This window comes from Denticeps clupeoides, chromosome 1 (assembly GCF_900700375.1).
Source record: "Denticeps clupeoides chromosome 1, fDenClu1.1, whole genome shotgun sequence".
Taxonomy (NCBI): Eukaryota; Metazoa; Chordata; class Actinopteri; order Clupeiformes; family Denticipitidae; genus Denticeps; species Denticeps clupeoides.
The window spans coordinates 37956361-37978579 of record NC_041707.1 but is presented as its reverse complement, the minus strand read 5'-3'; the positions used below and the strand labels follow the sequence as shown (position 1 = coordinate 37978579).

At 41.9% G+C, this 22219-nt stretch overlaps 1 pseudogene; it reads left to right on the top strand.

Annotated features, from left to right (window-relative positions):
• Window positions 1–16510: 16510 nt before the first annotated feature.
• On the top strand, window positions 16511–21614 carry LOC114799131 (E3 ubiquitin-protein ligase TRIM39-like; annotated as a pseudogene).
• Window positions 21615–22219: the final 605 nt, after the last annotated feature.

Genomic DNA, 22219 nt, shown 5'->3' with positions numbered 1-22219 from the left:
CGATTACTTTTATTTTATTTACATATTCATATTTTCTAACTGTCTGAAAAGCTGCAATAAAAAACTTCTTCAGTTTAAAAACTTTATATTATGTGTTTGTTTGGTTTAGATATGTTAATACAGTTGTGAAATCATTTCAAGTTCAATTTGAGCTTTATTGTCATTTCAGCTACATACAACAACAACAACAACATTTATTTCTTATATAGCCCAAAATCACATACAGTATGTCTCAATGGGCTTTGACAGGTCCTACAGTTGACATCCCCCACACTTGACCCTTCTGCACACAAGGAAAAACTCCACAAAAAAAAAAAACTCTAGGAGAGAGAAAAAAAAGAAAGGAAGAAACCTTGTGAAGGAGTGATACAGAGAGGGACCCCCTTCCAGGGTAGAGTGAGCCTGCAAATGGTGTCAGTGCAGGGTTGGTGATGATATAATAATAAGTCCTACAGTTGTAGGGTTGGAGAAGTCCAGGATGTAGTCAGTGTCATGGTCTAGATTACGTGTCCATAATGATGTTACTGGTCCATTTGAAGATCCCTGAAGCTGTAGTTGTAACGGTGGTGGTGACTGTGGTGACCCTCTGGTTTGTTTCATGGTATGTCCTTGTTTAGCAGTTGTCAGGAACCAGGATTTATCTGCTGGTCTCTTCACTGGGGTCTGCCAGTAGTCTGGGTGCTTGATTCCGTGTCTCGGAGAAAAACAAACAAGCAGCGGCAGACGGTTGCACTGTACGACCGATACTGAAATATGTGGTTATAGTGGTATATTGGTGCTACAGTGGCCCAGTACCCTAACTAGGACAGCCTAACTAGGGTGAATTTAACTTTGTCTGTGTCTAACAGGGGGACTCTGTGATAAACTGGACTTTATAATTGACACTGTGTCAAAATGAAGTGAAATGAGGGTCTAGGACTTTAGCAAAAAGCCAGAGAAAACAGATAGGTTTTGAGATTGGATTTAAACACTGAGACTGTGTCTGAATCCCGGACACTGTTCCACAACTGCGGAGCTCTATAGGAGAAGGATCTGCTCCCAGCTGTGACCTTCTGCACCTTTGGTACCAGTAGTGACCCCGCACCCATTGATCGAAGGGGGCGTGGCGGTTCGTAAAGAACCAAAAGTTCACTCAGGTACTGTGGGGCGAGACCATTTAGAGCTTTATAGGTTAAAAGTAGGATTTTGTAGTCAATCCTAAATTTGATGGGTAACCAGTGCAGTGATTGTAAGACTGGGGTGATGGTCAAATTTCCTGGTTCTAGTTAGAACTCTGGCTGCAGCATTCTGTACTAGCTGGAGTTTACTCATGCACCTACTAGAGCATCCAGACAATAATGCATTACAGTAATCTAACCTTGATGTAATAAATGCATGGACCAACTTTTCTGCATCATGCATTGAAATATTTCTTATTTTTGCAATATTTCTAAGGTGAAAGAATGCTATTCTAGTGACATTATCTACGTGCGAATTGAATGAGAGACCTGCATCAATGATGACACCTAGATCCTTCACTTCAATACTCGGTGAGATAGAAAGGCTATTGTGTAGTCAGCCAGTTTATGCCTGGCTGCTTGAGGCCCAAGTTCAAGCGCTTCTGTCTTGTCAGGGTTTACAGGAGAAAGTTGGTGAGCATCCACTGTCTAATGTCCTTCAGACAATTCTCTATTTTGTTCAGCTGCTGCCTCTGATCTGGCATTGCTGACAGATACAGCTGTGTGTCGTCAGCGTAGCAATGAAAGCTAATACCGTGTTTGCGGATGACGTCGCGTAAAGGTAACATGAATAGAGATAAAAGTAACCTAGGACAGAACCTTGTGGAACACCAAACTCGACTTTACTATGTGCAGACGAAACACCATTGATGTTCACAAACTGATATCGGTTGGTCAAATATGATCTGAATGTTAGACCAGGGGTCAGCGACCGTTAACACTCAAAGAGTCATTTGCACCTGGTTTCCACCAAAGACAAAGCACCAGGATAACATGGCATACATTATTTAAAAAAACTAAACTAGTGAAATTTTATTGATGAAAATAAAATATTTTACGTAGATTGCACGTGTGCGGATGGTTGGGGGGGTGAACGCTGCCAAAACAGCATTTTCTTGTATGTCAGTGTATTACCCACTAGGCTATTGGCTATTGCAGCTGTGTAAATAAATGCACAATTGTTAGTTTGAAATGGTTTGATAGCTTGAGATTAAAGAGCATTTTCAAGCAGAAATTAATCGACGTCATCAGATTTGCAATCACACGTTTACACGTTTGTTTTTAAGGGCCATGTTGAATAGATTTATCAGCAATGTGCGCTGCACTCACTGAATTAAATATTAAAGAAGCTTGCTGCTCTTCTTGATGGTTATTTTCTGGAGAAGATTTAGACTCACACCCCCTTTAGAAAGGTGTTTCTGCCTGGTTTCGAACCAAAAACCTTTTGTGTTTTACACAAAAGATTTTAAGCAAGAATGAAAAAATGAGACATTCACAATTATTAGCTCCGTGGCCATTAGTAGTCAATAGTGAACCCTTTCTGAGCCACAACTGACATCTCTTAGACTAGTTCTTTACTAGGTTGGCCCATTCTTTCATTGCAAATTGTTCTAGCTGATCCAAATTGTTTTGTTTCCTGCATGGACATTCACTTTGAAAACCCACCACAGATTCTCAATATGATTAAGGTCTGGGTTCAGTATGGGCCACTCCAGGGTCTTGGTTTTGGTATCCTTGAGGAACAGTTGGACTGTATGCTTTTGCCCATTGTCTTATTGGAAGACCTACAAAGCAGATTTTTGCAGATTCTCCATCAAAATGTCAAAATAATTTTCTTTTTTCATGATTCAATGCACCCAAACAAGGCTCCCTGTGACTGAGGCTGTAAAACTGTGTCTAACTCTGTAAGGCGATTACAAACACTCTCCCTCCATCAGTACCAATCTCACTTCTTCTAAATGGGATTTATACTACAGGCTGAAAATTAATTTTGGTCCCAAACTTTTCCCAACCCCAGCGTGGCACGACAAACCTACCTCGTAAAGGTAAGAAAGGGTCTGACCGGTGCACGCATGCACACGCAGATACATTTACAGCATTGATCAGACACCCTTATCCAGAGTGACTTACAATCAGTATTTACAGGGACAGTCCCCCCCTGGAGCAACTTAGGGTTAAGTGTCTTGCTCAGGGACACAATGGTAGTAAGCGGGATTTAAACCTGGGTCTTCTGGTTCGTAGACGAGTGTGTTACCTACTAGGCTACTACCACCCCACGTCATCAGCCCAATTATGCTCACGCGCTCGCACACCACAGACCCAAAAGCAGGAGATATAAAAAAAGCATATTATAGAACCAAATAAAATGCACCTATCAGGAAAACAAAATCACAAAATACCAGAGGTTGCATGTTTCAGTTCACCAAAACTATGCACACACTCATAACCCACTAAACCATCCAAACAGACTGACATGTTTATACATTACCTCTAGATCAGGTACATCCAACAGAAGGTTTCTGTGCACAACCTTGCATTGCCCTGTAGCATTTCTGATCTTACAGATGTGTGTCTTGGGTCTTTTATTGTAGATGTGTGTCTTGACCGTCTTATTGTACTGACAAGACTGGCGTTCCTGTTCCTTGATTGTGTGTTGCTGAGCAATTCTGGCAGCCTCAGGCAGATATGTCAGACGGGTCCTGGAATAACTGCTGACATCTCCCACAACAGGATCTTGCACAATCGTCTTAAATACAATGTCCACCGGGAGCGTCGGGACACAGCCAAACATCAGGTAAAATGGCGCAAATCCTGTAGTCTCTTGAACTGTGGCATTCCTGGTCGGAATGAATGCGCTCAGGGAAACCGTATACACCCACCAATCCCCCCACATGGGTACAATGGTCTGACCAACTAGAATGACTCTTGGTCTGGACCAAGAAGCACTAGGCTCTATAATGATTGTGCTACATGGGGACACAGGTGCATTGTTGGGTAACTTGCCCCACACTAAGTATTCACTCTGAGGGAAGAGTGTGACGGCACAGGGCAGCTTTACGGTGCCAATCTTGTCAGGAACTTCATTTCCCCCCTCCATCAAGTGGCGAATGACATCATGTCTATGTTCATTCCCCCCCACACACAATCTTCCAATAATCAGGATTACTTTTCATGACATGCATGAGATGTTTGATGATGAGCTCGTCATTTTGGCCTGACACTACTAAAACGGGGACGATACACTTAACTCCATAAACAATTAATGTCAGATCATAAATGCATTTGGGAAGAGTCTGCTTTCCTCCACAGTCAACAAGCATAATTCTTTCTGCAGATTGAGGTTCCCCTTCCAGAGCTTCAGCTTCTCTAAGAAGACTCTCAGCCGCCTCACTCATGGTACAAGCCATAGATCCAGTGTCCGACATGCCCTTCAGTTCCACCTCGTTATTCACTGCCACCATTGTGTAGAACAATTCACTGAAAGCCGGCACTTTTCCTGACTCCTGAATCACAACTTCGTATCCTTCTGGCTTGACTGAACAGATGCTAATGTAAAGAAGTTCAAGATCAGAATCATCCATTCTGAGGGTTCTTTGTTCGCTCCCCCACACTGCCCCTCCTCGAGCGTGGGTCCACTAGTTTTCCGAAGCATGGCCCACCTTGTCTGAGTGTGGAATGTCTGCTATCACCACAAACTTGACAGTTCTTCTTGTGGTAACGTCCTGGAGTTACCCCCTGGGTTGGTGTCTGCACCGGGGTTGCTACTTGTACATTCTGATGTGACATCATGTCATCAAGGGTGGTAGTAGCCTAGTGGGTAACACACTCGCCTATGAACCAGAAGACCCAGGTTCAAATCCCACTTACTACCATTGTGTACCTCTGGATAAGGGCGTCTGATACATGCTGTAAATGTAATGTGCGGTCCATTAGACTGATCAATGAATGTAGCCCATTTATTTCACAAACTGAATTGAAAGTTAAGAGTAGGTTGGCTGTAATGTGACTGACTACCAGCAGGGGGGCGCGAATGGCTGAATGAGCTGTCCTGCAGGTGGTGAGCTATATGATATGGCAGAACCTTTTGGTGGTGGAGTAAATGGTACTGCTGCAGGTGAGAGCTGTGAGATATGACTAGAAATTGCTTCTGGGGATGATGCTCCTGAAGTTACCCCTTGGCACAGACTTGCTCTGATTGGAGTGTCTCAGCTCCACGAAGCATAGCTGTCTGGGTGTGACTGACCATCTGCTTTTGTGCAACTAGAGCTGTTTGGGCCTGAGCCCTGAGTTCACGCTGGTAGCTGTCTATGCGTTCCTGGACCTCAGCTGTGGTCCATTACTCCGATGCCTTAACACCCAGTCTGTTAGAGAATACAGGGTCAGGACAATATTTGATTCCCCAGTAGACCCCAATACAGTAGATGTACTGTTATGACTGATTTGATTATGGAATTTGATTATGGAATTTGTTTATGGAACGACCCGTTGTCCCTGGATCTGTCTCTTCCAAGTACTCAGCGTTGTGATCGTAAAGTAGAGGCAGGACACGGAACTCGTTTTACTGAAACAAATAAAACATGGGTTGTGGGTGCAGAGCGTCTCACACTGGGCTCCTCTCGTAAAGGTAAGAAAAGGTCTGACCTGAATCACACAATTGATTCCCCATAGAGGAATAATTATCTCCAATAGAGGACTAATTATCAATTAAACATTAAATTAAAATATATAAAAGGATTAACAAATCACTACAAATTATTATTTAAATAATTACATAAGAACAATATGAACATTTACAGTACAACAAATTTAACTCATTAACATCATACAAACTAAACTTCTCCATACCTGAAACAAAGAAAACAAGAAGCCAAGAAATATGAAACGCACTCGGCGAACGAGGTGCTGCACATGTTCCAAGCGCTAACAATTAGCACGTATGCTAGCGCAGAGATAAAACTCTGTCTATCTCTGAAAGGCGATTACAAACATCCCCCTCCATCACTACCGATCTCACCTGCTTCTAAATGGGCTATATACTGCAGGCTGAAAATTTATTTTGTTCCCAAACCCGATTTATTCACTTTTCCCAAACCCATTGTAGCACAACAAACCTACCTCGTAAAGGTAAGAAAAGGTCAGACCGGAACACGCATGTGCACACAGGTACCCACGTCACCAGCACAATAATGCTCGCACACACACACACACACACACACACACAGAACCAAAAGGCAGGAGATATAAAAAACAAAGGATAGAACCAAATAAAATGCACCTATCACAAAATACATGTTTTGTTGAAATGCAACTGACATACCCTGTTACATCAGCAACAATCTTCTTGGCAGATGTCTGGTGCTCCTTGCTGACATATCTTCCTCTCCAAAGGCCTCAACTTACTGCAACGGCCAGAATTTGCCTCCTTGTACTTGGCGACTATGCAACGTACAGCAGTTTTAGACACTGTGAATGGCTTGGAGATGGCGATGTAGCCTTCACCCTTAGCATGAACCTCTACTGTCTGTAGGGAGATAACGGTGGCTCTGGAAGTTTTTGATGGCAGGTTGGCTGCACAAGGAGAGACAATCGCTACACTCGAACGTTCGGCGAACGATCGTGATGTTAAGCTAACCGAGCTGCAGGCTAGCGTTAGCACGCTAACAGCACAGGTAGATTACCTGTCCAGGAAATGTGAAGACCTGGAAAGTCGCTCCAGATTGAATAATGTTCGCTTGGTGGGACTTCCCGAGGGTCTGGAGGGCCCACGACCAACTGAGTTTGTGACTCAGTTCCTGCAGGACCTACTCGGTCTTGATGAGAAACCTCTACTGGATCGTGCTCACCGCACCTTACGTCCCAGGTCCAAAGATGGCGAACCTCCGCGTCCACTTATTATTAGAGTTAACCTGTTCCAGGTTCGGAACCGGATTCTGCGAAGAGCCGGAGAAATGTCTCCTCTTCTCCACGTGGGTAAGAAGATTTCTATTTTCCCGGACTTTACAGCGGCGGTGGCGAAGAAAAGAGCGACATTCGCTAATGTGAAGAAGGAGCTCCACTGCTGCCCGAACATTAAGTTTGGACTTCTCTATCCAGCCACACTGCGCATTACACTGACCAACGGTCAGACCCACAGGTTCGAGGATCCCGCTTTGGCGCTGGACTTTATTGAGAAGAAAGTGAAAAAGGTGGTGGCTCCAGATTCCCTCTAGCTAGCTAATTAGCTAACGTGCCATTGTTGCTGGTAACATCGCGGAATTCATGTTCCCGGTGGTGTTCTAAAACTTTCTCACAAGGTGAGCTTTATATTCTTTTAAGAAGATCTGATTATGTACTCTAATAGAGCTATGATGTCGATCTTTCTTTCTTGGTGCTACCTTTAGAAATATTGAAATTTAGATTGTGTGTGTAGTTATTTTTTTTAAGATATACTGTGCCTTCTTTTAAGTATTCTGAATGCGAATTAATATTGCCACGGACGTGCCAAGAAGATGGTGTGTTATGGGGTGGGTGGCGCGCCTCCAGTTTTGGGAGAGGCTTCTGCTAGGTTGGGTGGGGTGGGGTCTTGGTTTTTATTTACATTTACAGCATTTATCAGACACCCTTATCCAGAGCGACTTACAATCAGTAGTTACAGAGACAGTCTCCCTGGAGCAACTCAGGGTTAAGTGTCTTGCTCAGGGACACAATAGTAGTAAGTGGGATTTGAACCTGGGTCTTCTGGTTCACAGGCGAGCATCTTAACCACTAGGCTACTACCACCACATATTTCAGTTATTTATTTTTCCTTTTTGTTTTATTATGCTTTCTTAATTTTATTTTTCATTCAGCTTACTTCACTACTTTGAGACAACATTCCTCTTTTATTTTAATTTATGACCAGGGCTAATTCTGTATCGATCCCAGGTGGGGGCAACATTTTATTTACTAGTCTCAATTGTAGGGGGCTTAACAATCCTATAAAACGTAGTAAGATCTTTCATTATCTTCATCACGCAGGTGCCCATGTAATATTTTTACAAGAAACACATCTCAAACCCTCAGACCATGTCAGACTTAAGAAGGGCTGGATCAATCAAACCTACCACTCTTCATTCTCAGGGAAAGCAAGAGGAGTAGCCATACTACTGCATAAATCTGTCCCTTTTGTACATACAAGTGTAGTATCTGACCCTAATGGGAGATTTGTGATTGTTACGGGCCAAATTCATAATACTTCTGTGGCTCTAATTAATATATATGCCCCCAATTACGACAATGAGGGTTTCTTCAAACGTCTCTTCATTGATTCCTGATTTGTCTACACATTATCTAATATTTGGATAAAAGCGTCTGCCAAATAAAGTAAAGTAAAGTAAAGTAATATTAGGGGATGACTTCAATTGCTGGCTTAATCCCCACTTGGACTGCTCTTCTTCTGCAGTTTGTGCTCCTTCTAGGTCGGCTAAGGCTATTTTATCTTTTACGAAAGAATATGCTGTTTCTGATGCCTGGCGCTTCTTTAATCCTACTAAACGTGAATACTCCTTTTTTTTCTCAAGTTCACCATACCTTCACACGTATTGATCTTTTTTTGGTGGATAATAGATTACTTTCATCCATATCAGACTGTAAATATGATGCCATTGCCTTATCAGACCATGCATCAATCTCAATTAATATATTTTTCAAGAAATTTAATTACACTAGAGCACCATGGTGGCTTAATACTCGGCTTCTTTTGAATGAAGAGTTTAATAAAGAGTTTAATGGAGACAAGGCCAGCAAGTTATTGGCACACCAGATACGTCGGACAGCAGCATCCCGTCAAATACTACAGATCCAAACTGTCTCGGGCTAAACCTCTGATCCCCTGGAAATTAACAAAGCTGTAAAAAACACACTGAAGATCATGTGGTGTTGGAGAAGAGAATAGAGTGTGTAGAAAAAACTCTTTCTCCCTCCACACAAAGCACTGTATTCAACCACTCCAATTTGATGTTACCTGGCAGAAAGAGGCATGGCACAATAGAGGTTAAAAATGAACAGTTTCTAATTTATTAACACCGGTAAATAATTATTGTGGTTACATGTGAATATTGCATGTAAAAAGGTACCAAGGTTACAGAGAAAGTAAAAATGAGAAGAAAGAGTAAAGAGGGAGAAGTGAAAAAGAGGAGGAGAGAAAGACTCAGAAACCTTCCGGTTTCCGATGGAAAAACCTCTGAGCAAGAGAGCCCAGAGCCCCTTTTCCACATGTGCGCAGACTTTTATACCCCTGGCCTACAGGAAGTTGTCACTGGCCTACAGGAAGTTGTCGCTGGCCTACAGGAAGTTGTCACTGACCAATCAGAACCTGTTGTTTCTGATGTCACGCCCCCGGTGCCTCCCATTTGGTGAAGACAAAGAGGGTGGGCGGTCCTGACGGCTGATACTTCGCACGTTGATGTCGGACAAAAGGCATGTAAAAACCGGGGTGTCGAATCTTCACCCTCAACCATCGACACAGGAATGTCACACTTCCCCCTGCAGACATCTGTTATGCAAGACAAAGCAGGCTCCCGCGATGTCCATTCTTACAAAGCCTTTAAGGAATTTTATGTGTCTCTTTACTCCTCTGATCTTACATCTTCTCCTGCTGAGTTTGATATTTTTTGACAAACTGCATATTCCCTCCATAGACACATCCATTGCTGAGGATTTAGAGAAGCCAATCACCATTGCAGAACTTAGATCGGCACTGATGTCTCAGCAAAGTGGAAAATGTCCTGGACCTGACAGATTTCCTTGTGAAAGTTCTGGGATAAACTGACTCCATTACTGCTAGACATGTATAATGAACCGTTTGACTCTGGCTGCCTTTCTCAAACCCTTTCACAAGCCACCATCTCACTGCTTTTAAAAAAGGGCAAAGATCCTTTGTGCTGCTCATCCTACCGCCCAATCAGCTTGTTGAATGCAGATTTTAAACTTTTATCAAAATTGTTGGCTTTAAGACTGGAAGCATCATCTCTGCAGACCAAACGGGATTTATCCGAAATAGACACTCTTTCTCTAACCTTAGATGTCTGTTTAATACAATTTATAACACTCCGGATCCCTCAGCTCAGGAGGTCCTCATATCACTTGATGCTGAAAAGGCTTTTGATAGAGTGGAATGGCCCTATCTTTTTCATACACTGGGGAGGTTTGGATTTAAAAAAAAAGTTCATTTCATGGATTAAGATACTTTACTCCTCACCACAAGCATCTGTTAGAACAAATAATACTCAATCTGAATATTTCCCCCTCTATCGTTCGACTAGACAGGGTTGCCCCTTAAGCCCTTTGTTATTTGCGCTTGCAGTTGAACCTCTTTCAAGTGCACTTAGGTCTAACACTCAGATTACTGGAATTGTTAGGAATGGGCGGGAGGTGAGAGTGTCCCTTTATGTAGATGACTTCTTGTTATATATCTCTAGGGCTATCTCGGGGCAGTGGTGGCCTAGCGGTTAAGGAAGCAGCCCTGTAATCAGAAGGTTCGAATCCCGATCCGCCAAGGTGCCACTGAGGTGCCACTGAGCAAAAGCACCGTCCCCACACACTGCTCCCCGGGCGCCTGTCATGGCTGCCCACTGCTCACTCAGGGTGATGGGTTAAATGCAGAGGGCAAATTTCACTGTGTGCATCGTGTGCTGTGCTGCTGTGTATCACAAGTGACAATCACTTCACTTTTTTTAAAAATTTTTTATTTATTTACCGGTTTCAATCCCTGCTGCTCTTCAATCATTCTCTCAGATTTCTGGTTATAAATTGAATTTGAATAAAAGTGAATTATTTCCCATCAGTACTGCTGCTAGGAATTACCCTCTTTATAGCTTACCCTTCATTTGTCCATCATAATTTTACATATCTTGGTGTCTGTGTCACATCTAAATTTGAAGATCTTTTAAAGGCTAATTTTGTTTCCTTGCTGTCTAAGGTTCGAGAGGATTGTGAACAGTGGTCCATTCTCAATCTGTCCCTGAGTGCACGTGTTAATACGGTGAAAATGAATATTTTACCACATTTTTCTTACCTATTTCAAGGCATACCAATATTTCTGCATCAGTCATTTTTTCAGAAAGTTGACTCTGTGATCTCTGAGTTTATCTGGAACAAGAAAGTTCCAAGACTACGCAAACAATACTTACAAAGACCAAGAAAACTTGGTGGGTTAGCCTTACCACATTTTAGGTTTTATTTCTGGGCATCTCAAATTTCTTAGGATCCTCAAATACTGGCTTCAGTCCGAACCATCAGATGCTCAAATCAATTGTTTGGCAATAGAAGCAAATTCGGTCAAACCTACATCTCTGAGAGCTTTAGTGCACTCTGCTATTCTGTCTTCCACTTTGCCTTATTCTAAAAATAGGATTGTTAGAACTACTCTCAGAATTTGGGTGCAGTTTAAACGGTACTTTGGGTTACAAACTTCTTCCACCTATGCCCCGCTGGCTGCAAATCACCAGTTCCCTCCATCTCTGGTTGATGATCTGTTCTCTATGTGGTCAAAAGCTGGAATTCACTGTTTTAAAGACCTATACATGGACAATGTCTTTGCCTCTTTCTCACAACTGCTTCATAAATATTCTCTTCCTCAGCATCATTTCTTTAGATACTTGCAGGTGCGTAGCTTTGCTCATCATACCTTTCCCACATTTCCCAATCTACCCCCAGACTCTGTTTTAGATGACCTTCTTAAACCAACTCCATCTCTGAAAGGTTCGGTTTCTCATACTTATAATCAGATTTTTAATATATGTACTAATTCACTAACCCCTCTGAAGACACTTTGGGAAGAGGATTTGGGACAGGAAATTCCTGATTAGATTTGGGGGGAGGTTTTGCTGCGAGTTCATGGATCATCTATTTGCGCTAGACTTGGCCTCATACAGTTTAAAATCTTACACCGTTCATATTACACTAAGCTGCGGTTATCACAAATCTATGAGGGCGCCAGTCCTTTGTGTGACCGATGTCAGCAGTCCCCTGCCAATATTATTCATATGTTCTGGCTTTGCCCTTCTTTACACCAGTACTGGACTGAAATATTTGACATGTTGTCAGAATTTGTGGGGAAAAGAATAGAGCCCAACCCACTTGGGGCATTGTTTGGGGTTTTCCCCTCACCTTCTTCATTATCTGTTCATCAAAGGGACATGCTGGCCTTCTCTACCTTACTGGCAAGAAGACTAATTACAACAAACTGGAAATCCTCGAAACCTCCCAGCCAAATTCACTGGATACGAGATATTCTTTATTTTGTTAAACTGGAAAGGATAAGACTTTCACTTAGGGGTTCCCTTAAGACATTTAAAAAGATATGGGGTCCTTTCCTTGATCTGGTTAAGAATAAGAATTTCCCTTCTGGTCCTGGGTGATACAGTCTGCGTCTCGGTGGAGCTCTGCAGAGGCGGTTTTAAATGAATTTATTTATTTATTTACTTATTTTTGTATAGGTTGATGGTGGGGGTGGATTGTAGGCTGCTTTTTTTATTCTTTTTCTCCTTTTTTGGGTGTAATATCTGTATGTGTATGTATCGATGTGTGTGTGTGTGTGTGTGTGTGTGTGTGTGTGTGTGTGTATTATTTATTTATATAAATATTTCTTCTGTTTGGTTGTTTTTATTGGGGTCTAGGTTTGAGAGTTTGAGCTGTTTTCCTTTGTAACCTTTTGAGAATATTGTTATTGCCTATGCTCTAATTCTAATAAACAAAGTTTAAATATGTACCAAAAGCTACTAAATAGCACTGGTGAATGTTTGATTATATCAAGTTTCATCAATGCTGCAAAAAAGTTTAATCATTTGTTAATCGACTCTAATTACATATTTTTCCTTACTAAAGTGACTAATTGATACACTTGACTAATTGAAGTCTGTATCCCACGAACGAAAAGGTTTTGCAAGTGACCTGTTTCCATTACTACACAAGAAAACCAGCGTCCAGTCCTAATCACTCTAAATATGATTCAAAAAGGCTGTAAAAAGTACAAAACACATTTTTATTCTAAAAATATAAAAAAAAAAACATTTCAACTAAACAAGAAAGAAAGAAACCATACAAGCAGTTCAAGTCTGACATGTAAACAAGTCCCACATGGAACCAGATCGCCGGGGACCAGCAGGGCGGCGCCGTCAGCTTCTCTGTTGCTCTGTGCGGGCGTGAGATGAGGTCAAGTATTTGGGGTGGTTTAGTGCTCAGTCAGTAAGAACTACAGTAAATCTACTTACTCTCACTAGGCCTACACGTGTGGGACGGTACCTTGATCCTCAGTGTCACTTTGCCGCTGCATTGAGTATTTTGAGAATTTTTACTGCTGAATAATTTTCTATAATGAAAATACTTCATCTGAGCTGTGAAGCACACAACAAACTTCTTGTCTTATAGAAAAGCACAGAGGAGGAGATCTCAGCCAGTGTGGAGGTCTTCACTGCTCTGCTGCGCTCCATTGAGAGAAGCCAGGCTGAGCTGCTGAGGATCACCTCTACCTCCTACAGGTCAGTGTCTCTCTCTCTGCTACATCACAGGACAACACTCCCCATGCTGAGGGGTTTCCACTCTCTCCTGCTCTACTGTAGATTTACCCAACACTGTGCAGCCCTCCACACACCAAGAACTGGGCTGTCAGTTCATGTCAGCATCCATCCTCCTCTGAGTTTGGAGACCGTGATCCGATCTGTATCTAAACTGGAGACCTCATTCAGGAAGCAGATGGAGAAGATCCCAGCCATACTTGATCTGGGACATGGACATATCATTATTGTGGAGGATATTTCAATCATGTGGAATTTATACACTATATAATAATTATATAGGTTTTTTTGTAAGGATCTGTGAGGTTTTTGTGATTTTATAAGTAGAACAACAGATTTATATGTAATTTAAATAAAATAAATGAAATTCACTGTTATTAAATAATTAGATTTTTTATTCAGAACTGAACAGAGCTAGACTTCATGCAGGTATGTGACACTACACAAATTAACAATGCAAATAATGATTCATGTCATTTGTAAATGTTTTGCATGTTTCTTTCTCTCTACTCCACAGAATTGAAACGGATTAGACGCCATGCAGGTATTTTTTTTGATACCATTCATAATTTATTGAACATTATCTGTGAACTAATTTTACATCTTGTAACATCACCGCCCTGCAAACATCCATTCCAGGTTAGTAAACATTAATGTAATTTAAATTTTTTACATTCACTACAGTGGACGTGACTCTGGACCCTGATTCAGCTCAACCCAAACTTGTCCTGTCTGCTCATGGGAAACAAGTGAGAAAATAACAGAATCTCCCTGATAATCCAGAGAGGTTTGATCTGTTTCCCTGTGTCCTGGGAAAAGAGGGTTTCTTAGGAAGATTCTACTATGAGATGGAGGTCGGGGGTAAGATTGCCTGGAATTTAGGGGCGGCCAGAGAGTCGATTAACAGGAAAGAAGAAACCTTAAACTGGATATTGGTCTCTGTGTTTAAGGAATAAGGTGTATGAAGCACTTGATAGCCCACAGTCCTCCTCGCTTTGGGAATGAAGCCCCAGAAGGTGGGGGTGTTTGTGGATTATGAAGAGGGTCTGGTCTCCTTTTATGATGTGGAGAATAAGTTCTTTTACTGGTCAGTGGATCTTTGAGAAACTCTATCCATTCTTTGGTCCTTGTCTGAATGACCAAGGTAATAACTGAGCATCACTCATCGTATGAGACAGGATAGGACCAAAAAAAGGACTTAAATGAGTGAAATTATTTCAAATTAAATTGGACGTCATTTTAATTTGTCGATTATTACCAAATATCTGTACATGAAGTGAGCTTCTTACTTCATCTTTCTAGCTAATTCAACTAAAATATCCCAATATGATATGTTAGTGCTGGGAACCGTGTTATATTCTGTTATTCATTTATTGTTCATTTTCCAATACAATAAACTTTTTTCATTACTGTTTATTCTGCAAGATAATAAAATACCTGCATCGTTACAAACTTGTCCACCAAAGTCTACAGCATTAACAATTTGTAGAAAGTTTAAAATTACTAGGACAAATTAATCATTTAATTTATTAATTCTTAATACTAACACATACGATGATGCATATTTAAACGTCATGTCGATTCATGTCCATGTTCATGTAGCTGTAATAAGAATTGCATGCTACAGAATCTGATTATCGTTTTGTATAAAGGCGGGTGAATAAAAATACACTTCACTCCTTGAGTCATGTTGTGATAACTTTTACTTTATATTTTAACTTTTTACTTTATTACTCAGTGACTTTAATTCCGCTCCACAAACCGTTTTCTAAAATTAAAGGAGCAGATAACATCCACCATTTCTATGGTTGCGTGGGGACAGTTTCAGGCCGATATTTTTTCTTAAGACATTACGTCTCAGACTCAGACTGAGAACAGGTTCCCCACAGGGATGCTGCTCAGACCACCGCTGTTCACTCTGCTGACAAATGACTGTGCTGCACAGTACAGTTCGAACCAAATTATCAAGTTCGCAGATGACACAACGATTGTGGGGCTCATCACCAACCACGATGGATCTGCTGTTGAGATGATCAGCGGTGTGAAGTTCCTGGTTGTGCACATTACAGACGACCTCTCCTGGAGCCTCAACACCACCTCCACCACCAAGAAAGCCCAGCAACATTTGCACTTCCTCAGGAAGCTGAAGGAGCCCAACCTCCCTCCTCCCATCCTCACATTGTTCCACCGGGGGACCATTGATAATGTTCTCTGCTGCTACATCACTGTCTGGTACAGGAACTGCACTGCCGCTGAGGAGAAGGCCGTGCAGCGGATAGTGAAGACAGCAGAGCGCATCATCAGGGTTCCACTTCCACCATCTCACAGCTCTACGAGAAACACCTCATACAGCCTCAAGTCTTTTTATTTGTTTTTTGCATGAGACAGTAATCAAATTCAGCACTCAGGAATTCCAGCACAGTAGAAAATGATCTTGAAATGAAAGTGAAGTGATTCTCATTGTGAAACACTGCAGCACAGCGCACACAAACACCTCTGCATTTAATCATCACCATTGGTGAGCAGTGGGCAGGCGAGGACGGGGACGTGTGGGGACGGTACCTTGAACCTCAGTGGCACTTTGGTGCATTGAGTATTTTGGGCCTGAACTCCAGAGTAACAACCATAATCAGCAATAAAATATTCATTCACTCAAAATGAGGGAAAACACAGACCACTATATACCACAAAAGCAAGATTAACATGAGACTCTGCTTCTACTTATGCATCGATTTGTCTTTCCAGATTATGTCCCTTGGTGCTTAAAACTCAAAATCATTACTATGACTTTTTAATGTTCATGCATTTAATTAATGAGCAATCGCTTCTAAAATGACTGTATAATGACTAGTTCAGGGAACCACCACTGTGAGCCAAAGTATTAGCAGAAAAATCCACCATAAGATCTGAAACGTCTGCATGAAAAGTCCTCCCTGTTCTTTTAAAATGAGGAGCGGTGACATGAATCTGACCTGAGGTTATATTTTCACTTTCGTTTTACTAGAAACCAAACTTCAGCTCCACACATAAACTCAGTGAAATATTCAGACTTTCCATCTTTCTCTTTTCCAGCAGGATTAACTGTAATTTGAAGCATCTGACGTGACATTTAGGGCTCAGGTGAGTTGAGCAGGACGTGTTGTTCTTGCTCTTGGGGAGGAAACGGCTTCGAAAAGCGCGCTGATACATGTATCGTGTCAAGACATTTCAGACTTTGTGTGTTGGTTTTCAGTAAAGATTCACGTCTTGCCTTAAGAACAACAGCGAGTGTAAAGTTCCCATATTTACATAAATATGGTTTTGAGTAGATTTTAGTTTTTTTTAGTTTTTAATTTAATTGTAATTTTTAGGGACCGTCAGTAAAGTGCATGTCATTTTCATATCTGTCAGCAGGACAACAACTGTAACAATAACTGCCCTCTCTTTACAGATGTAAGTAAAATCATGTATTAATTCTCACATAGACACACACACACAATATAATTGAGTTTAATGTTACATTGATTAAATTTGTGTTGTTTTATTATTTAATCTAATCTAAGACAGATTTGAAAGAATATCTTCTGTAGACCTGCAGACATGGCTTCCTCCAGCAGTTACCTGTCTGAAGAGCAGCTCCAGTGCTCCATCTGTCTTGACGTGTTCACTGATCCAGTCTCTACTCCATGTGGACACAACTTCTGCATGGGCTGTATAAATGAGTACTGGGACAACTGTAGTCAAACCCAGTGTCCTCTGTGTAAAGAAATTTACCTTCAGAGACCTGAACTTCGTGTCAACACTTTTATATCTGAATTAGCTGCTCAGTTTAGGAAATTGGCACCTGAGAAGTTCAGCAGTGTTACAGAACTTCACTCCGAAACTGCCGTGTCATGTGATGCCTGCACTGATCAGGCCGTCAAATCATGTCTGGACTGTGGACTTTCCTTCTGTAAAACTCACCTGGAGCCTCACATGGTGACACCAAAGCTGAAGAAACACAAACTGATGGACCCTGTGGAGAACCTGGAGGACTATATATGTAAGAAACACGAGAGACCCCTGCAGTTCTTCTGTAGAGACGACCAGACGTGTGTGTGTCAGTTCTGTACTGAATTAAACCACAAAGATCACAACACTGTTCCTGTGGAGGAGGAGTGTGGAGAGAAGAAGGTGAGATCTTTTTTAAAATTATTCATTTTTTTTAACTTGTTCATCTGAAACCCATCATTTGTTCTACATCAATATTGATGTAGAGAACTTTGTTCACAGTCCCATCTGATGAAGATGCAGATGAAAATGCAGCAGATGATCCAGGACAGACTGAGGAAGATTCAGGAGATTAAAGATCAAGTAGCGGTCAGGAAGGTGATGATAGTCGCTCATGATGATGTTTCACCATGTATCAGTTCTGGTTTATGTCAGGGTCTACAGCAGGGTTCTTCACCTCACGATTTACCAGACTTCTTCTACGTGTGAGTGAGGTGTGAATCCTCTGTGTCCAATCAGAATCAGTAACTACCTGGAAGAAGTGAAAACAAGGCCTACATTTTGATTCGAGGTCCAGACTTGAAGAACCCTGGTCTGCAGGATGGAGATGTCAGTACAATAATGTAAACATTAACAACTTCCTGTGTCTGGAGTTTTGTGTTGTTTTCAGACAGAAGAGTTTTACAAAATTCTGTGGTGTTGATGCTCCTCTGATGGATCAGTGAGAGAGGCGAGCTGCTGTTCCCGTTCCTTTCATGTCTTTGTGTTCATCTTGTAGCTCAGGTTCTACTCTTAAATCATCAGTAGCGTATTGTTCTAATCTCTCTACCAGCCTGAAACCAAATTAAACGGTCAAATCATTTCAAATCAGCAGTAAAACACATTTATTAGAACATCATGTCCACACCACAATGTGGAGAAATAATTGACCCTCAAGCCTGTTTATGTTTTTACTGCTGAATAAGTTTCTATAATGAAAATACTTCATCTGAGCTGTGAAGCACACAACAAACTTCTTGTCTTATAGAAAAGCACAGATGAGGAGATCTCAGCCAGTGTGGAGATGTTCACTGCTCTGCTGCGCTCCATTGAGAGAAGCCAGGCTGGGCTGCTGGAGGTGATGGAGGAGGAGCAGAGAGCTGCAGAGAGGCAGGCTGAAGGGCTGGTTAAAGATCTGCAGCAGGAGATCACAGAGCTCCAGAGGAGGGGACAGTGAGCTGGAGAAGATCTCACACATTGAGGATCACCTCCAACTCCTACAGGTCAGTATCTCTCTCTCTGCTACATCACAGGACAACACTCCCCATGCTGAGGGGTTTCTCCTCTCTCCTGCTCTACTGTAGATCTACCCAACACTGTGCAGCCCTCCACACACCAAGAACTGGGCTGATGTCAGCATCCATCCTCCTCTGAGTGTGGAGACGGTAAGGAGATCCATATCTAAGCTGGAGACCTTATTCAGGAAGCAGATGGAGAAGATCCCAGCGCTACGTGAGTAATGATCAGACTGAACTTATGATCTGGGACTCGGTCGTGAACTTGGTTATCCTGGCGTCTTATGCTGGTCTTCCTCAGGTGTGGCGCGACCCGAACTACATGTGAAGCGTCTGTAGAGAGTTTTTGAGGAGCGGCTCAGACATGTTGTGTGTTGGTAGATGATTGACATGATGGTTTCTCTGTTTCTGTAGACATTTAGATAGAAATGCTCTGAGACCCACAGAATTATGCAGGACAACAAGTTGTGATTCACGGTTCTGGCATAAGCAACAATCATAAAGTAATTACACACAGTCACAGTGTTTCAGATTTATTAATAAAGACTAAAATATGTCATTATTTATTTTTATACGGAATAGAATGCAGCAGTCATGAGAGAAGCAGCGCAGGCTGCAGAATTTACGGTGGTCCGCAGCTCGTACTGGCGGCTTAGCGGGTGAGAATCTGGTCCACCGTAACAAGGCGACCGGGGAGCAGTGTGTGTGGACTGTATTTCGAACCGGCAACCTTCCGATTAGGGGTCTGTTTCCTTATTCGCTATTCCAATCACTGCCCTCTATACCGTATTGAAACCGTAATCAAACAGCCACATTCGCTCATAAGTTTTGTTCGTGTCCCTCGCTTCATAGTTTCTGGAAGGCAATAATTTCAGTTCTTACTGAGGTTTTAAAAACTCCATTTAGATGCCTCTGGTGTAACTGACATTTTTGGGGTTGCACGTCAGGATCTTTCCCTCAATCTTAGCTCGAGGAATACCGTAGCATTCGCCACTCGTATAGCAAGAAGACTGGTGCTACTAAAATGGAAGGAAAACATGAGTGGCATCTGGTTTTGAAGGAATGAAGTGGGACCTGAGAAGTCCAACATACTGGAACCAGTAAAAAGAGACACCAGTGAGGGAAATTTAAACCAGTCTGTCCCACTGGGATTGGAGTAAAATGATGAACATCATTAGCGTGTCACAGTTCAACTTTCTGTTCTTAATCTGGGATAAACTGATATTAAATATGATGTTTGTTTCTACAGAACTGATCAAGTTCAGACGTCATGCAGGTATTTATTTTATGTCTTTTCAATCTTCATCTTCAACAAGGTTTTTCAGAAAATCTGCTTTGTTTCTTTTAAACTATCAGCAGTCGTCCATATTTATAATCTACAGCCACTAAATGTCAATTCCCACTTTAATCTTAATTCTCTTTATTCACTACAGTGGACGTGACTCTGGATCCTGATTCAGCTCATCCCAACCTCATCCTGTCTGCTGATGGGAAACAAGTGAGACATGGAGACAAACGACAGAATCTCCCTGATAATCCAGAGAGGTTTGATTCATGTGTCTCTGTCCTGGGAAAAAAGGGTTTCTCCTCAGGGAGATTTTACTACAAGGTGGAGGTCAGGGGGAAGACTAACTGGGATTTAGGAGTCGCCAGAGAGTCAATTAACAGGAAAGGGGACATCACAGAAACACCTCAGAATGGATACTGGACTGTGTGTCTGAGGAATGGAAATGAGTATTCAGCATGTGCTGGTCCTCCAGTCCTCCTCTATCTGAGTAAGAAACCCCAGAATTTGGGGGTGTTTGTGGATTATGAGGAGGGTCTGGTCTCCTTTTATGATGTGGAGAACAGCTCTCATATTTACTCTTTTATTTGTCAGACCTTCTCTGAGAAACTCTATCCGTACTTCAGCCCTGGTCTTAATGATGGAGGTGAAAACTCAGCACCTCTCATCATCTCTCCTGCTGAGCATCATGTGCTGCAGGAATAAAATAATTTTTTTGTTTAAGTGGAATATTTCCTTTCTTTAGATTAAGTGTCTGAAATGTTGCAGGTTGGCATTTAATGTGAATAATATAATTTCTGAATATACTATGCTGATATGTAATTATTTTCTGAAGGCCTGTATCTTATTGTATTTGGTTTATTTTCTGTATTTTTATGGTTTAAAACTGTATGGTGAACTTTGAACCCTGACTGGGGAGAAGGAGAGAGAGTGAGTGGTGGCGGGCAGATGGTTAGTCTAAACTGGCTAATAAGGGAGAGAAATGTACACGTTTTATCTACATCTAGGCTTTAGAAGTGGAGTCCAACTGATATAAATTTAGCGGACTGCTAACTACATTATTAGTGTCGTGTATGTTGAAGCGACTCACCAGGTTCTGGTCTCACTGCTCCCAACCATCGGAATCAGGCCTGCAGCGAGGTTTTGGGAGTTTTATTTCATAACATGCCGGCATAGGGGTTAAATAAGGTGCATTTATGGTGGCCTCTGTGGATTCGCTCCAACAAACCACTGCTGCTAAAAGGAAGGGATTGTAAGATGGGGCGTCGCGGGACCATGGTCTTTCTATGCTTTTGTTTTGCATAGCAGCCGTCTGCAAGAAGAGATGTGACATTACTGTGCCTTTGTTGTGCATGAAGATTCAACACCTCCGTTTTACATGCCTTTTGTCGGACGGCAGTGCAACACCTCACACAACGTGTGTAGGCCATTGGGACCGCCCACTCTCTTTGTCTTCCCCAGACAGGAGGGACCGGGGGGGCGTGACGTCAGAAACAACAGGTTCTGATTGGTCTGTGACAACTTCCTGTAGGCCAGCTGTATAAAACATCTGTTCACATGTGGGAAAGGGACTGGGCTTTCTTGCTCAGGGGTTTTTCCATCAGAAACCTTCCGGCTTCCGAGTCTTTTTCTCTTCTCTCATTTTTTCTCATGGCTTTTTCTCTCCCTCTCTCTCTCTCTTTACTCTTTCTTTTTTATTTTTGTTTTCTCTGTAACCTTGGTACCTTTTTACATACAATATTCACATGTAACTGCAATAATTATTTACCGCTGTTAATAAATTAGAAACTGTTCATTTTTTAACCTCTATTTTGCCATGCCTCTTTCTGCCAGGTAACATCAAGTTGGAGTTGTTGAATACAGTGCTTTTGTGTGTAGAGAGGGAGAAAGAGTTTTTTACACTCTGTTCTCTCACCCCACCAGTCTTTTTACAGGATTGTGCAGAGAGTGTTCAGCAGTAGTGGTGATATTCCCTCACCTCATCGTTCAAGGCCAAGCTCAGAAAACGTGAACATGCTTTTCAACTTCTAGCACTTCAACTTGAACTGATTTGTGAACTGTTAAAGCTCTAATGTAGACAGGTTTAACATTGTTTTCTTGTTTTTTACTTATTTAAGTTGAGTATTTTGGCAGCAACAAATGAGATGTGCTGCCTATAGA